Source organism: Zea mays, chromosome 4 (assembly GCF_902167145.1).
Source record: "Zea mays cultivar B73 chromosome 4, Zm-B73-REFERENCE-NAM-5.0, whole genome shotgun sequence".
NCBI lineage: Eukaryota > Viridiplantae > Streptophyta > Magnoliopsida > Poales > Poaceae > Zea > Zea mays.
In genome coordinates this window covers 82725490-82737954 of record NC_050099.1, presented here as the reverse complement: position 1 = coordinate 82737954, position 12465 = coordinate 82725490, and positions in this window count along the sequence as shown.

The following is a 12465-nucleotide window of genomic DNA, read 5'->3' as shown; positions in this document are numbered from 1 at the left end:
GAGAATCCTGTTGAGCACAGCCGCACAAAGCACATAGACATCCGGCATCACTTTTTGAGAGACCACCAGCAAAAGGGGGATATCGAAGTGTTTCATGTTAGCACCGAGAACCAGCTAGCCGATATCTTTACCAAGCCTCTAGATGAGAAGACCTTTTGCAGGCTGCGTAGTGAGCTAAATATCTTAGATTCGCGGAACTTGGATTGAATTGTAGCATACATGTAGTTATGCTTTTGATCATGTTCCTTTTTTGCATTATGTTGCTTATTATGGTGCTCAAGTTGTACAAACACTCCCTGGACCTCACAAGTCCGTTGCAAAGTGATGCACATGTTTAGGGGGAGATGTGTTACAACTTGACCCTTTGAGACTAACCTTGTGCTTAAGTTTGATAATTTAGTCTCGAAGGAGGATTGAAAGGGAAAAGGTGGACTTGGACCATGAAAGACTTCCACTGCACTCCGATGAGAGGGTAACTAATTCCAAGTTCATCTCATGAAATCTTATTGCCATTGGCTCTTAATTGAAGACTTTGGTGAGGCAATGAGGTTAAAAGGCCAGGATTGATCCCGTTTTGGTGCTTGATGCCAAAGGGGGAGAAAATAAAGGCCAAAGCGATAAATGGATCAGCTACCACTTGAGAGATTTTGAAAATAGTAGAATAGAGTTTTTGTTGTGTCAAAAGCTTTTATTGTCTCTCTTGTCAAAAGTTGGCTTCTTGTGGGGAGAAGTATTGATTATGGGAAATAGGGGGAGTTTTTGAAATCTTTGATCAATCTCTTTTGGAATGACTCTCTTTATACTTCATCATGTGTGTTTGACTTAGAGATAGAGATTTGAGTTTGATTTGCAAAAACAAACCAAGTGGTGGCAAAGGATGATCCATATATGCCAAAATTGAATAAAACCAATTTGAGTTTTTATTTAAAGTGATTTTGCACTTGTTCTAGTTGCTTTATATTGTGTTGGCATAAATCACCAAAAAGGGGGAGATTGAAAGGGAAATGTGCCTTTGGGCCATTTCTAAGTATTTTGGTGATTGAGTGCAAACACAAGTGCTTAAATGTGAAAATATGCCCAAGGATGATCAAAGTGCAAATCACAAGTTAAGGTATGTTTCTAAGCCTTAGTACATTGGTTTTGTGTACTAATATATTTGTCTAAGTGTTAGAAACAGATAGAAGAAGAGAAGAGAAGACTTGGCTGTGTACAGCCAAGGGGCTGCTTCGGTCTGGGGCACCGGACTGTCCGGTGGTGCACCGGACAGTGTCCGGTGGTGCACCGGACAGTGTCCGGTGCGCCAGGCTGCCTCGGCCGAAGAGGCCGCTCTCGGGTTTTTCTCTGGCAACTTCGGCTAAAATTCACCGGACTGTCCGGTGTGCACCGGACTGTCCGGTGAGCCAACGGTCGGCCGGGCCAACGGTCGGCCGCGCGATCGCCGCGCGACACGTGGCTGAGCCAACGGTCGGAAGAAAGCACCGGACTGTCCGGTGTGCACCGGACTGTCCGGTGCGCCAGATCTGCAGTGGTCGGCAACGGTCGGCTGCGCCTGTTAAGGAAAGAAATCGGGCACCGGACAGTGTCCGGTGTGCACCGGACTGTCCGGTGCGCCCGACGACAGAAGGCAAGGATAGCCTTCCAGATGTGCTCTCAACGGCTCCTAGCTGCCTTGGGGCTATAAAAGGGACCCCTAGGCGCATGGAGGAGCATACCAAGCATTCCTACAACTCTTCTAAGCACCAAGACATCAATCTCACGCATTCGTTTCATTGTGATAGCATATAGAGCTCTTGTGGAGTTGTGAACTCTTTGTGTTGCGTTGCGAGCTCTTGTTGCGACTTGTGTGCGTGTTGTTGCTCTGATTTTCGAGTCTTGTGTGCGTTGCTCATTCCCACCTTACTCCGTATTCTTTGTGAACTTAATTGTAAGGGCGAGAGACTCCAAGTTGTGGAGATTCCTCGCAAACGGGAAAAGATCAAAGGAAAGAAAAACACCGTGGTATTCAAGTTGATCATTGGATCACTTGAGAGGAGTTGAGTGCAACTCTCGTCCGTTGGGACGCCACAACGTGGAGTAGGCAAGTTTTGTACTTGGCCGAACCACGGGATAACCACCGTGTCAACTCTGTGATTGCTTTCTTGTGGTTATCGTGTTTTGAGTTCTCTCTAGCCACTTGGCCATACTTGTGCTAACCCTTAACAAGTTTTTGTGGCTTAAGTTTTGAGCTTTTACAGGATCACCTATTAACCCCCCCCTCTAGGTGCTCTCATAGTCGCACTAAACACATAGCCATTCGGTATCATTTTCTTAGGGATCACCAACAAAAGGGAGATATCGAGATTTCATACATTAATACTAAAGATCAATTAGCCGATATCTTTACCAAGCCTCTTGATGAACAATCTTTTAACAAACTTAGGCATGAGCTCAATATTCTTGATTCTAGGAACTTCTTTTGTTAAATTGCACACATTGCTCTTCTATATACCTTTGATCATGTCTCTTTCATATGCTATGACTAATGTGTTTTTCAAGTCTATTTCAAACCAAGTCATAGGTGTATTGAAAGGGAATTGGAGTCTTCGGCGAAGACGAAGGCTTCCACTCCGTAACTCATCCTTCGCCGTCGCTCCAAGAGACTCTCCATCTTTGGGGGAGAAAGCAAAAGGACTTCGTCTTTGGTATAATCTTAACTCATTTATTTATGATCAAAGGGGAAGATAGCACTTGAAGGGCTCTAATGATTCCGTTTTTGGCGATTCATGCCAAAGGGGGAGAAAGCATGAGCCCAAAGCAAAAGGACCGCACCACCACCAATTTCAAAAACTTCGTGTCAATTAGTATCCTATTGTGTTCAAAAGGGGGAGAAAGTAGTATTTCAAAAGGATATATCAAAACCCTCTTGAACACTAAGAGGAGGATCTCATTTAGGGGGAGTTTTGTTTAGTCAAAGGAAAAGCATTTGAAATAGGGGGAGAAAATTTCAAATCTTGAAAATGCTTCTCAAAATCTTATTCATTTGCCTTTGACTATTTGCAAAAGAACTTTGAAAAGGATTTACAAAAGAGTTTGCAAAAACAAAACATGTGGTGCAAGCGTGGTCCAAAATGTTAAATAAGAAAGAAATGATCCATGCATATCTTGTAAGTATTTAGATTGGCTCAATTTCAAGCAACCTTTACACTTACATTATGCAAACTAGTTCAGTTATGCACTTCTATATTTGCTTTGGTTTGTGTTGGCATCAATCACCAAAAAGGGGGAGATTGAAAGGGAATTAGGCTCACACCTAGTCCCTAATTAATTTTGGTGGTTGAATTGCCCAACACAAATAATTGGACTAACTAGTTTGCTCAAGTGTATAGATTATACAGGTATAAAAGGTTCACACTCAGCCAATAAAAAGATCAAGTTTTGGATTCAACAAAGGAGCAAAGAGTCAACCGAAGGCACCTCTGGTCTGGAGGCACCGGACTGTCCGGTGTACACCGGATAGTGTCCGGTGCACCACCGGACAGTGTCCGGTGCACCAGAGGACTCCAACTCGAACTCGCTACCTTCGGGAATTTCTCAGGCCGGCGCGCTATAATTCACCGGACTGTCCGGTGTACACCGGACAGTGTCCGGTGCTCCAAGGAAGCGCGGCCTCCGGAACTCGCCAGCCTCGGGAACGGGCAGCAGCCGCTCCGCTATAATTCACCGGACATGTCCGGTGTGCACCGGACTGTCCGGTGTACCAGCGGAGCAACGGCTATTTCGGCGCCAACGGCTACATGCGAAGCATTTATTGCGCGCTCTGCGCGCACAGAAGACAGGCGCGCCCATACTGGCGCACCGGACAAGGAACAGTGCATGTCCGGTGTGCACCGGACATCCAGGAGGGCCCACAAGTCAGAAGCTCCAACGGTCAGAATCCAACGGCAATGATGACGTGGCGGGGGCACCGGACATGTCCGGTGTGCACCGGACTGTCCGGTGCGCCATCGAACAGACAGCCTCCACCAACGGTCAAGTTTGGTGGTTGGGGCTATAAATACCCCAACCACCCCCACATTCATTGCATCCAAGTTTTCCACTTCTCAACCACTTACAAGAGCTAGGCATTCAATTCTAGACACACCGAAGAGATCAAATCCTCTCCAATTCCACAAAAGGCTTTAGTGATTAGCGAGAGAGATTTGCCGTGTTCTTTTGAGCTCTTGCGCTTGGATTGCTTCTTTTCTTTCTCACTTACTCTTGTGATCAACACTCAATTGTAATCAAGGCAAGAGGCACCAATTGTGTGGTGGCCCTTGCGGGGAAGTTTTATTCCCGGCTTTGATTTGAGAAGAGAAGCTCACTCGGTCCGAGGGACCATTTGAGAGAGGGAAGGGTTGAAAGAGACCCGGCCTTTGTGGCCTCCTCAACGGGGAGTAGGTTTGCAAAAAAACAGAACCTCGGTAAAACAAATCCGCGTGTCACACTCTTCATTTGCTTGCGATTTGTTTTGCGCCCTCTCTCGCGGACTCGTTTACATTTCTAACGCTAACCCGGCTTGTAGTTGTGATTATTTTTGAGAATTTCAGTTTCGCCCTATTCACCCCCCCCCTCTAGGCGACTTTCAATAAGTCAATAGTAAATATAAAGGGCATGAATGTAATTTCTCACAGGCTGCGTCTTGTGCCTATAAATAGATGAACAGTACCCCCGTACTGTTCATGCTGACTTGGATTCGCTCGTGCATTACGCTTGTACTATTTCCTTCTGTGAAGCGAAGGTACAAATGTAATTCTATATTATTCCTGTTTATTCACGGTAATAGAATAGAAGAAGAATTAATAATGTTATATAATTATTCACGTTGTTTTCTATGTCTTACATGCTTCTTCTTTCATTAATGTATACTGCAATCATGAAGGTATGCCCTTCATGACCTTCGTCTGAAGATCATTATGCCCTAAGGGAAATAATGCTTCGAAGGACGAATGGCCTTAACCTTTAACATTTTGTGTTGCCTTGTTCTTAATTCATAGCATTTGAGAACAAGTGACCAACACTGTTGTTAACATCATTCTGATTTGTTCCGATTGCATCTCGCCCCGATCCAAAACTTTGGATATAAATAACGGGTGCAAATTCATCTGATTCCAAAGTATTCGCCAAATCAAAACTATGTCACAATTACTGTCTACCCCGTATACATCGCTAAAAAATCGGGATCCAAAATATCTGTGATTTTTTGGTAAACAAAAGTAGAAAGAAATAAAAAAAATATCTGCTCCTACCCTTATCCACCGCTGCCCCTCCTTCTGATCTTTCCAGCCGTGCGCGTCGCTCTTTTCTTTCTCCCTACCGCTCTCGCTCTCCAGCGCCTACTCCCTCTGCTCCTCCTTGCTGCGTCGCCCTCTCGCTCTCTTCCCCAAGCGCTGCTCCCTCAAGCTCGGCCGCCTCTCCCAGTGCCATGGTTCCCTCTCCCCAAGTTCCTTCCTCAGCCGCGCGCCCTGGAGCTCACCGCGCCCGGCCTGCTCCCCTGCGCGCGCTCTGCTCTCTCACCGCGGCTTCCCTTGCTCCAGCTCCAGCTTGTCGACTCCCCTGGATCCCTTCCCTGCTCGCTCCTCCATCAGCTTGGTCTCTGTTCCAGTCACCGCGCCCTGCGTCCTCGCCGCATCCGTGAAGCTGTCGTGGAGTTGCGGTCGTTTCTCTTTGCGTCATGTGCGCAGCACGCCATTGTCTTCGTGTTTTTGGCAAGCCCCGGCGTGCGCTCATGCTCGCCATCCCCTGCTCGACCTCGTCGTCGAGCTTCTCCTTGCCGGTCGTCGTTCTTCGTCAGCAAGGTTTTGTTCTAAGCTGCTACACCCTCCTTTGTGTCGTGCTTGCCAGACCGGGCCTCGCGTCGTCGATCTACACAGTTCCTGTTCGGCAATCGGTTTCGTCTCTGTCGAACTCCTATTCGCCATGACGCCGAGCTCCTTCAACACTGCCCCACCCCGTTGTCGTTGTTCCGTCGCCTCGCTTCGACGCCACTCCCTACGTGACGCCTCCAAATTGTGATCGCGCTGACAAAAGAATCCCCAAGAGAAGATGTCCAAAGGTTGGATGGTGGTGTGCGTGAAGTTCGTATAGCACCTGCCAAGCGCTCGACAAATTGCCTGAATTAGAAATCATTACCGATCTCGCGGATTCGAGTCAGGTATTGGAACGGTGAGCTAATTTGCTATTCTTATTGACTGGTTTGATGGATGGATTGATAGGTATGTATGTCGCGACGATTATCCCGCTTGTAGCTCGGGCACGTATATATTTTAAAATTGATTATGCTAATTTTAATTAAGTGGTGGAATGATGCATTACCTTAGTAGTTGTCGAATTCCATGTTTATCGATCAGTTAAATGACACATTTGAATTTAGTCACTTAAGTAAATTGTCATGAATAAATGTTCATCATTATTTTAATTAGTTTAGAGCAAGTATCACCATAAGGTTCGCTTTAGGTGAATTCTGAGAACTACATAGTAGGCCTTACACCTTAATGATTTAACTCTTTAGGATCTAAATTATGATCTTGAGAAAAAACTCTATGTTTGTTGACTGGTTAAGTGTTATAAATATATAATGTTTGTTACACAAAATATTTTGGAAGCGAAGAACATCAATAAGTATATTCCTGTGAAAATCCGAGGACTATTAGTGGAGAGTGCGCATAAGCAGGTTAGATCTTTGGTTGTTTAGAAGGTCGTTTTGTAGAACTCTATGCTGTTTGAATTAGATTTGGTTGAGCTAGAAAGGCACGACTATTGCACTTAGTCATACGTCGATAACTAGTGTTTCCGTATGAAACAGTACAACGCCTCGTCACTAGGTGTTTAATTCGCTATTGTGTAGCATTATTTAGATTTGTGCTATTCTTGTTTATATGCATTCATGTGCATTATGCAAATTATTTAGGTACGTTAATTGATCACGTGATGCGGAAGAATCAGAGCTGAGTCGACCCCAAGATGACGTAACGGGTGGACTACTCCGCATAGTGAAGCTGACGGACGAATCTGAAGAGGGGCAGACTGAACAAGTGCCAACACAAAAGGCTGATCATCAAGTGATCGACGTCTAACAACACTAACCTAGTGTTATCTAGGCAAGCTCCGATGCATTTACCACCTCCTTGCTGTTTTAAAATCTTTATCACCTTGTTTGATGCATTAGGTGATAGGAGTTGTGTGCTAAACAATTGATGCATTTCCTTCCTTGGAAAATTAATTACCCTTCCTTGACACCCTTTTATAAAAAGGATTTTTTATGCTTAGCCTTGCTTTAGAAAAACAAAATATTTTTGTTTTAAAACAAAATATGATGCTTCACAGTGGATGAGAATTTTTATAAAGAAAAACTTGTGATGGTGGATCCATCAGGGCCTTGATGGGTTCAACATTTGAAAAGATGTACCTCTGCCAGGTGTGGCGGGACTGCCCGAATTATTCCAGCTTAAGTGCCCAAGTCGCACCCTTAAAGGCAGCAACACACTTAAATCGGAATAACCCGTCAGTCCCTCGGATCTAGTCCGATAAAGCCACTTATCCAGGATCGAATACCACTAGCTCACTCGAAGGTGAGGCACAGAGAAATACAATAAAACATAATACCACAAATTTAATAAGTATCAATATTGATTACATTATCGGAGTTTCAAAAGCAGTAACAATATTTTTAGTGCAGCAGAAATAACTAATGGAGAAAACCAAGTAACATGGTGAAGCCTGGCCACACTACTCCCCCTGGTCCTCTCCTGCGGAAGCAGTAACTCACTCGACCGTCTATCCCGGTGGCAGGGATGAAGGCCAAGTCACACCATCAACCAGAACAAGGAGGTACCTGCAAAAATTATGCCACAAGCAAGGCTGAGTATACTAATACTCAGCTAGACTTACCCGGTGTGAGGAGTCTACTCCTCTACCTCTAGACCATGCAGCTGTTTGGCTGAGGGGTTTGGTTTGCCAAAAGCACTAGCTGAGTCTAAAAACAAGTTTTAGTTTTTCAAGTTCTAGAATAATAATTTAGACTAGATGAGAACCTATCTATTCATACATGGTATCAAACATTATATCAATCAACATCTTTTGCCAGTCATCTCATTTCCACTTATTACTCAATGCAGTACAATGGATCAAGCAGTCTCATTAGCTACGAGAAGCAGACGATTCGAATCGAGTTTTTTTAACCTTGCAAGGTAAACCTAAACACACGACATGTCAGGGCACTCCGTCCCCACACACGTCAATCGTCCCCATCGATTCCTCGTTCGCGTCCAGGCCTCACCGCCTTGGCATACAATGCTCCACTGACCCCAGCCGCCGCCGTGCAGTGGCCGCACTTGTACCCACCATATCTAGAATGGGAGACCCAATCTCAGGACAAGTGAGGGATAAAGTCCGCGCCCGGCTTCACTCAGGTACTAGATTTACTGGTTACCATATTTCCCGACATGTGTTTAGTACATTCAAACGCTTGACACAGGTATCCGCACGTTAATCCTTGTTCCAATTTTATCTCATAAACAACGCATCCCCATGGATCCGTGTCCATAGATCATCATCATTCTGTTATCAAAATGGATACAATCAATTCCTGACATCGCGTGAGTGCTAGAAAAATCACTCGACTTCTACCGAGATCCTGATTTAGCATAGCAGCTACTCGACCTAGCATACTAGTATCCATCTCAAATGGAATCCTGAGTTCATGCAACTAGGGTTTCAGGCAACTCCAACACTTAAGTGCACGGTACAAGCCTACAAACATTAAGTGTAGTAAAATAGCATATATAAACGGTTATGCATAAAACCGGGGCTTGCCTTTAATTTAACACTTAGGTAGTGTTTACTGGGGGAGGTGCTCGCTTGGCGAGCATCCACTGGTTTGGCCCATCATTCTTCAGGTCGTCCACCAACTGCATCTTGTGGTTGACACCACATCAATTGCACGATCGTCATCTCTCGGTCCTAAATGAGATGCATGATGCATATGTATGAACATGATGAAATATATCACAAGATAATCCTAAAATGGACGGTAGCGAACTAAACATTAAATTGTAAGACACCACGACAATTGTACGGAAGCGCTAGTTATCTATATGTTATCGGCGAATCAACATTAACACCATTAAAAACAAGACAAACATTTTTATATATTTACGCAACACAAATACGACATCACAAGTACACGCATTTACCACGTTCACTTTAATCATCCATTAGTTATTTAATCATTAAGTTAGTTAAGTACCTAAGTTCGCTACGACTGATATGTAGACAGACTTAGTTGAAAAGGAACTAGACACTTAATTGGGCTTTACAATTATTTACTAGGCAAACACTTATTAGACCTTAACCAATTTAATTCACTAATTTAGCGAGACGTGTACTAGTTACTTATATATCTAGGCTCAATTATATTAGTTATATTATCATTACTGTGTGTTCAACCAAAATCAAAATGAGGAAACAGTCGACTCAAGAAATACACCACAGAGTAGAGTAATCCACCAAACATAATAAAATTTGGACAGCAGCACATCAGTTGCTTGTTTTAATCATAAATTTTCAAATATTAATCCAAAAATAGCAAACTAGAACTTTATGAAAAGTTTAAAAAGTGCTCTACAATTTTGGTATTGTCATCACAATATGATTTAACACTTAACAAGGTCAAAATATGCTAATACAACAGCTCTGTCCAGATTTGGACAGATTCAAACTTGTAACTTCAAAAATTCACAACTAAAGATTCAGACATCCAAACAAAGTGATCTTAGACTTTCTGAAAATATAATTAAATGTTCTATAAATTATTTATAAACTTCTCAAGGTGATTCAATATTTAACTAAGGATAAAAGACACTAGAAGACTTTGCTGTCCAGAACTGGACAGATTTAGTCTTCACACTTTAAACATCCGTAACTTAATCTTCAGACCACCAAAAAGAGTGATCCAAGACTTTTTGGAAAGATTGGTAAAAGTACTATATAACTTTTATAATCACCAAGAAGTGATTCCATGTTTAACTAAATCAAACAACACAGGTTTCGAAATCTGTTCTGACAGTGGACAAAACACAGCAACTAGTTTGTAAAATTCATAACTCTCACACTATCAGGCCTATGGTTATGAAATTTTAAATCAAATAAGATAAGAAAAGCATCTACAACTTTCTTATAACGACGATGAACATATTGTAACATTAACTTAAGCAAACAATATAATTTCTGAAATCTGTACAAAATTTGGACAGATTCAGTCACTGAATTTGTGAAAAGCATAACTTCTAAACGGTTAGACTTATGGCTGTCAAATTTTAACATAAGTAAGATAATAAAGTTATCTACAACTTTTCTATATGGCTTTTCTACATAAAATATAATTTAGTCTATAAAACATACAGCACGACGAAAACAGTATGTGCAGCCTAAAACAGCAATTAATAAATTTCAGCTCTCATTTACTTCAAGAATTGCCGCGTTCTAGAGACTTGAATTATTTTAACACTTTACCATTTGTTGGAGTTGAAACAATCAAATTAGGACCAACAAGTAGACTTACTAACTTTTTATCCAAGTTATTTCGTGCGCTAGAATTACCACACAATTAACAAACGCATTCACCAAAATAAAACACTTCGGCACACATGTCTGACATCACACAAAACTACGATGAAGCACTACTAATATTTAGCTTTAGACCATCATGATATAACCATTTAACCTCTAATTGATTTTAAGGTATAACTCAAGCATTCCATGAAACATGGATGGTTTTGTTTTCTCCTAATTTTTCACTAACTCTTGTAACTATAAAAGGGGTGTTACTTTAGCACCATATGAAACTATCTAATTTGGGGCTGGAATTTTTATAAGGCATAGGTAATAACAATTTATGACTAATGTATAAATTTCACATGCCTAGGTTTTATATTTTATTTACTACAAAAATAACAAATTGTTAATGCAATAAAGCATGTGAGAGCAAGTTAAATCTAAAACTAATTATTTTCTGTGGATGCATGACCATATTGAGTTTTCTTAGGCTACTATAATACCATGCAAGGACAGTGGAAGATCATTTTCCATTTTTACATCCATATATTATTTATAAAGATTTAAAACTACTTAAGGTGCATTAAACAAGTTAAATCCCTAACTTAAGCAGACATGCACAACAATTCATGAACTTTTTACCAGTCACCAAGCATCACACCAAGAGTCTACTGTAAAATTTGGAATCTGTTTGGAGCAACAGAGCTACAGATCCAAAAATAACAAGCAAATAAATCTTCTTTTTCCTATTTAACTTGATTTAATTAGCACACCAAGAAAACAGTGAACAACATATAAGTTTTATATTTTTTTCTTGATGGAGTATGACAACATCTAACTAACAAAACAGGTTTCATCATTTTTGGATTTTTATAAATAAAATTATGGAGAGAAGCAAGTTCGTTTATTCTCTAAACCAGTTTGTAAATACGAATTTCTACAGAAAAACTTTTACAATAAAACATACCAACATATAGATCCAATATGTAGAGAATTTTATAAGGAAGCTAACAAAACCAGTTTCAAAATTTTAGGAGCTCTAAAACTCGAGATATGAATTTTTAAAGAAATAGCGAAAATCTGGAATTTTATGTATAAGATGCAAATGTGCTTGGGACCCACATGTCATAGAGGGAGCAGTCTTCTTCTACCTTGTGTTGCTACCTTGTGCTGGACGCATGCACAGCAGGCTCATCGATCGGCCGATATGCATGGCGAGCCGAGCAGTGAGAGAGGTGGCGTCCTAGAGCCCGACGCAGATGAACAGGGAGCGGCCTAGTGGAGGCCAAGCCCGAGCTGAGGAAGAGCACCATCCATGGCTTGCTAGAGCTTGGAGTCCCTTGGTCAGGGAGCTCCGCGGGGGCGCCGGGGAGCGGAGGAGCTGCAGTGGGGGCCTCGAGGTTGCTCCCAATCGACGTACCATACCAGAGAAATGCCATGGAGGTGTGAGGGAGATCAAGCAAGGGGGCATCACCAGCTTGGGGAGGCCGACGGCCATGGGAGAGGCGCCTGCTCCCTGCTGCTGTCGTACAGCCTAGGGACAGAGAGAAGAGATGGCGTGGGGAGAGAAAGGAGCAAGGAAGGGAGTCTGGCGAGCTGGAGCAAGAGGGGCTCAGCGCGGTATAAATAGAGGCGGGGGCGGCTTCAGCCATTGGCAGACACGGGCGGCAGCTGCAGAGCTCTGGTATGACAGACTGCTGGCATGTGATGGTAGAGCTAGTTTGGACGGACTTTTTTGGCGCCTTCTGTTTAGATTCGGATCTCGATCACTGTAGGAAATATGTTCCTTGATGTATACTCTACAAATCTTGTACAACACTTGAGGTGATTCGGGCACTGGTTAGAGAGATAAAGACCCACGAAAATTGGTTTGTCAGTGGCTCAGAAATTAGTGGA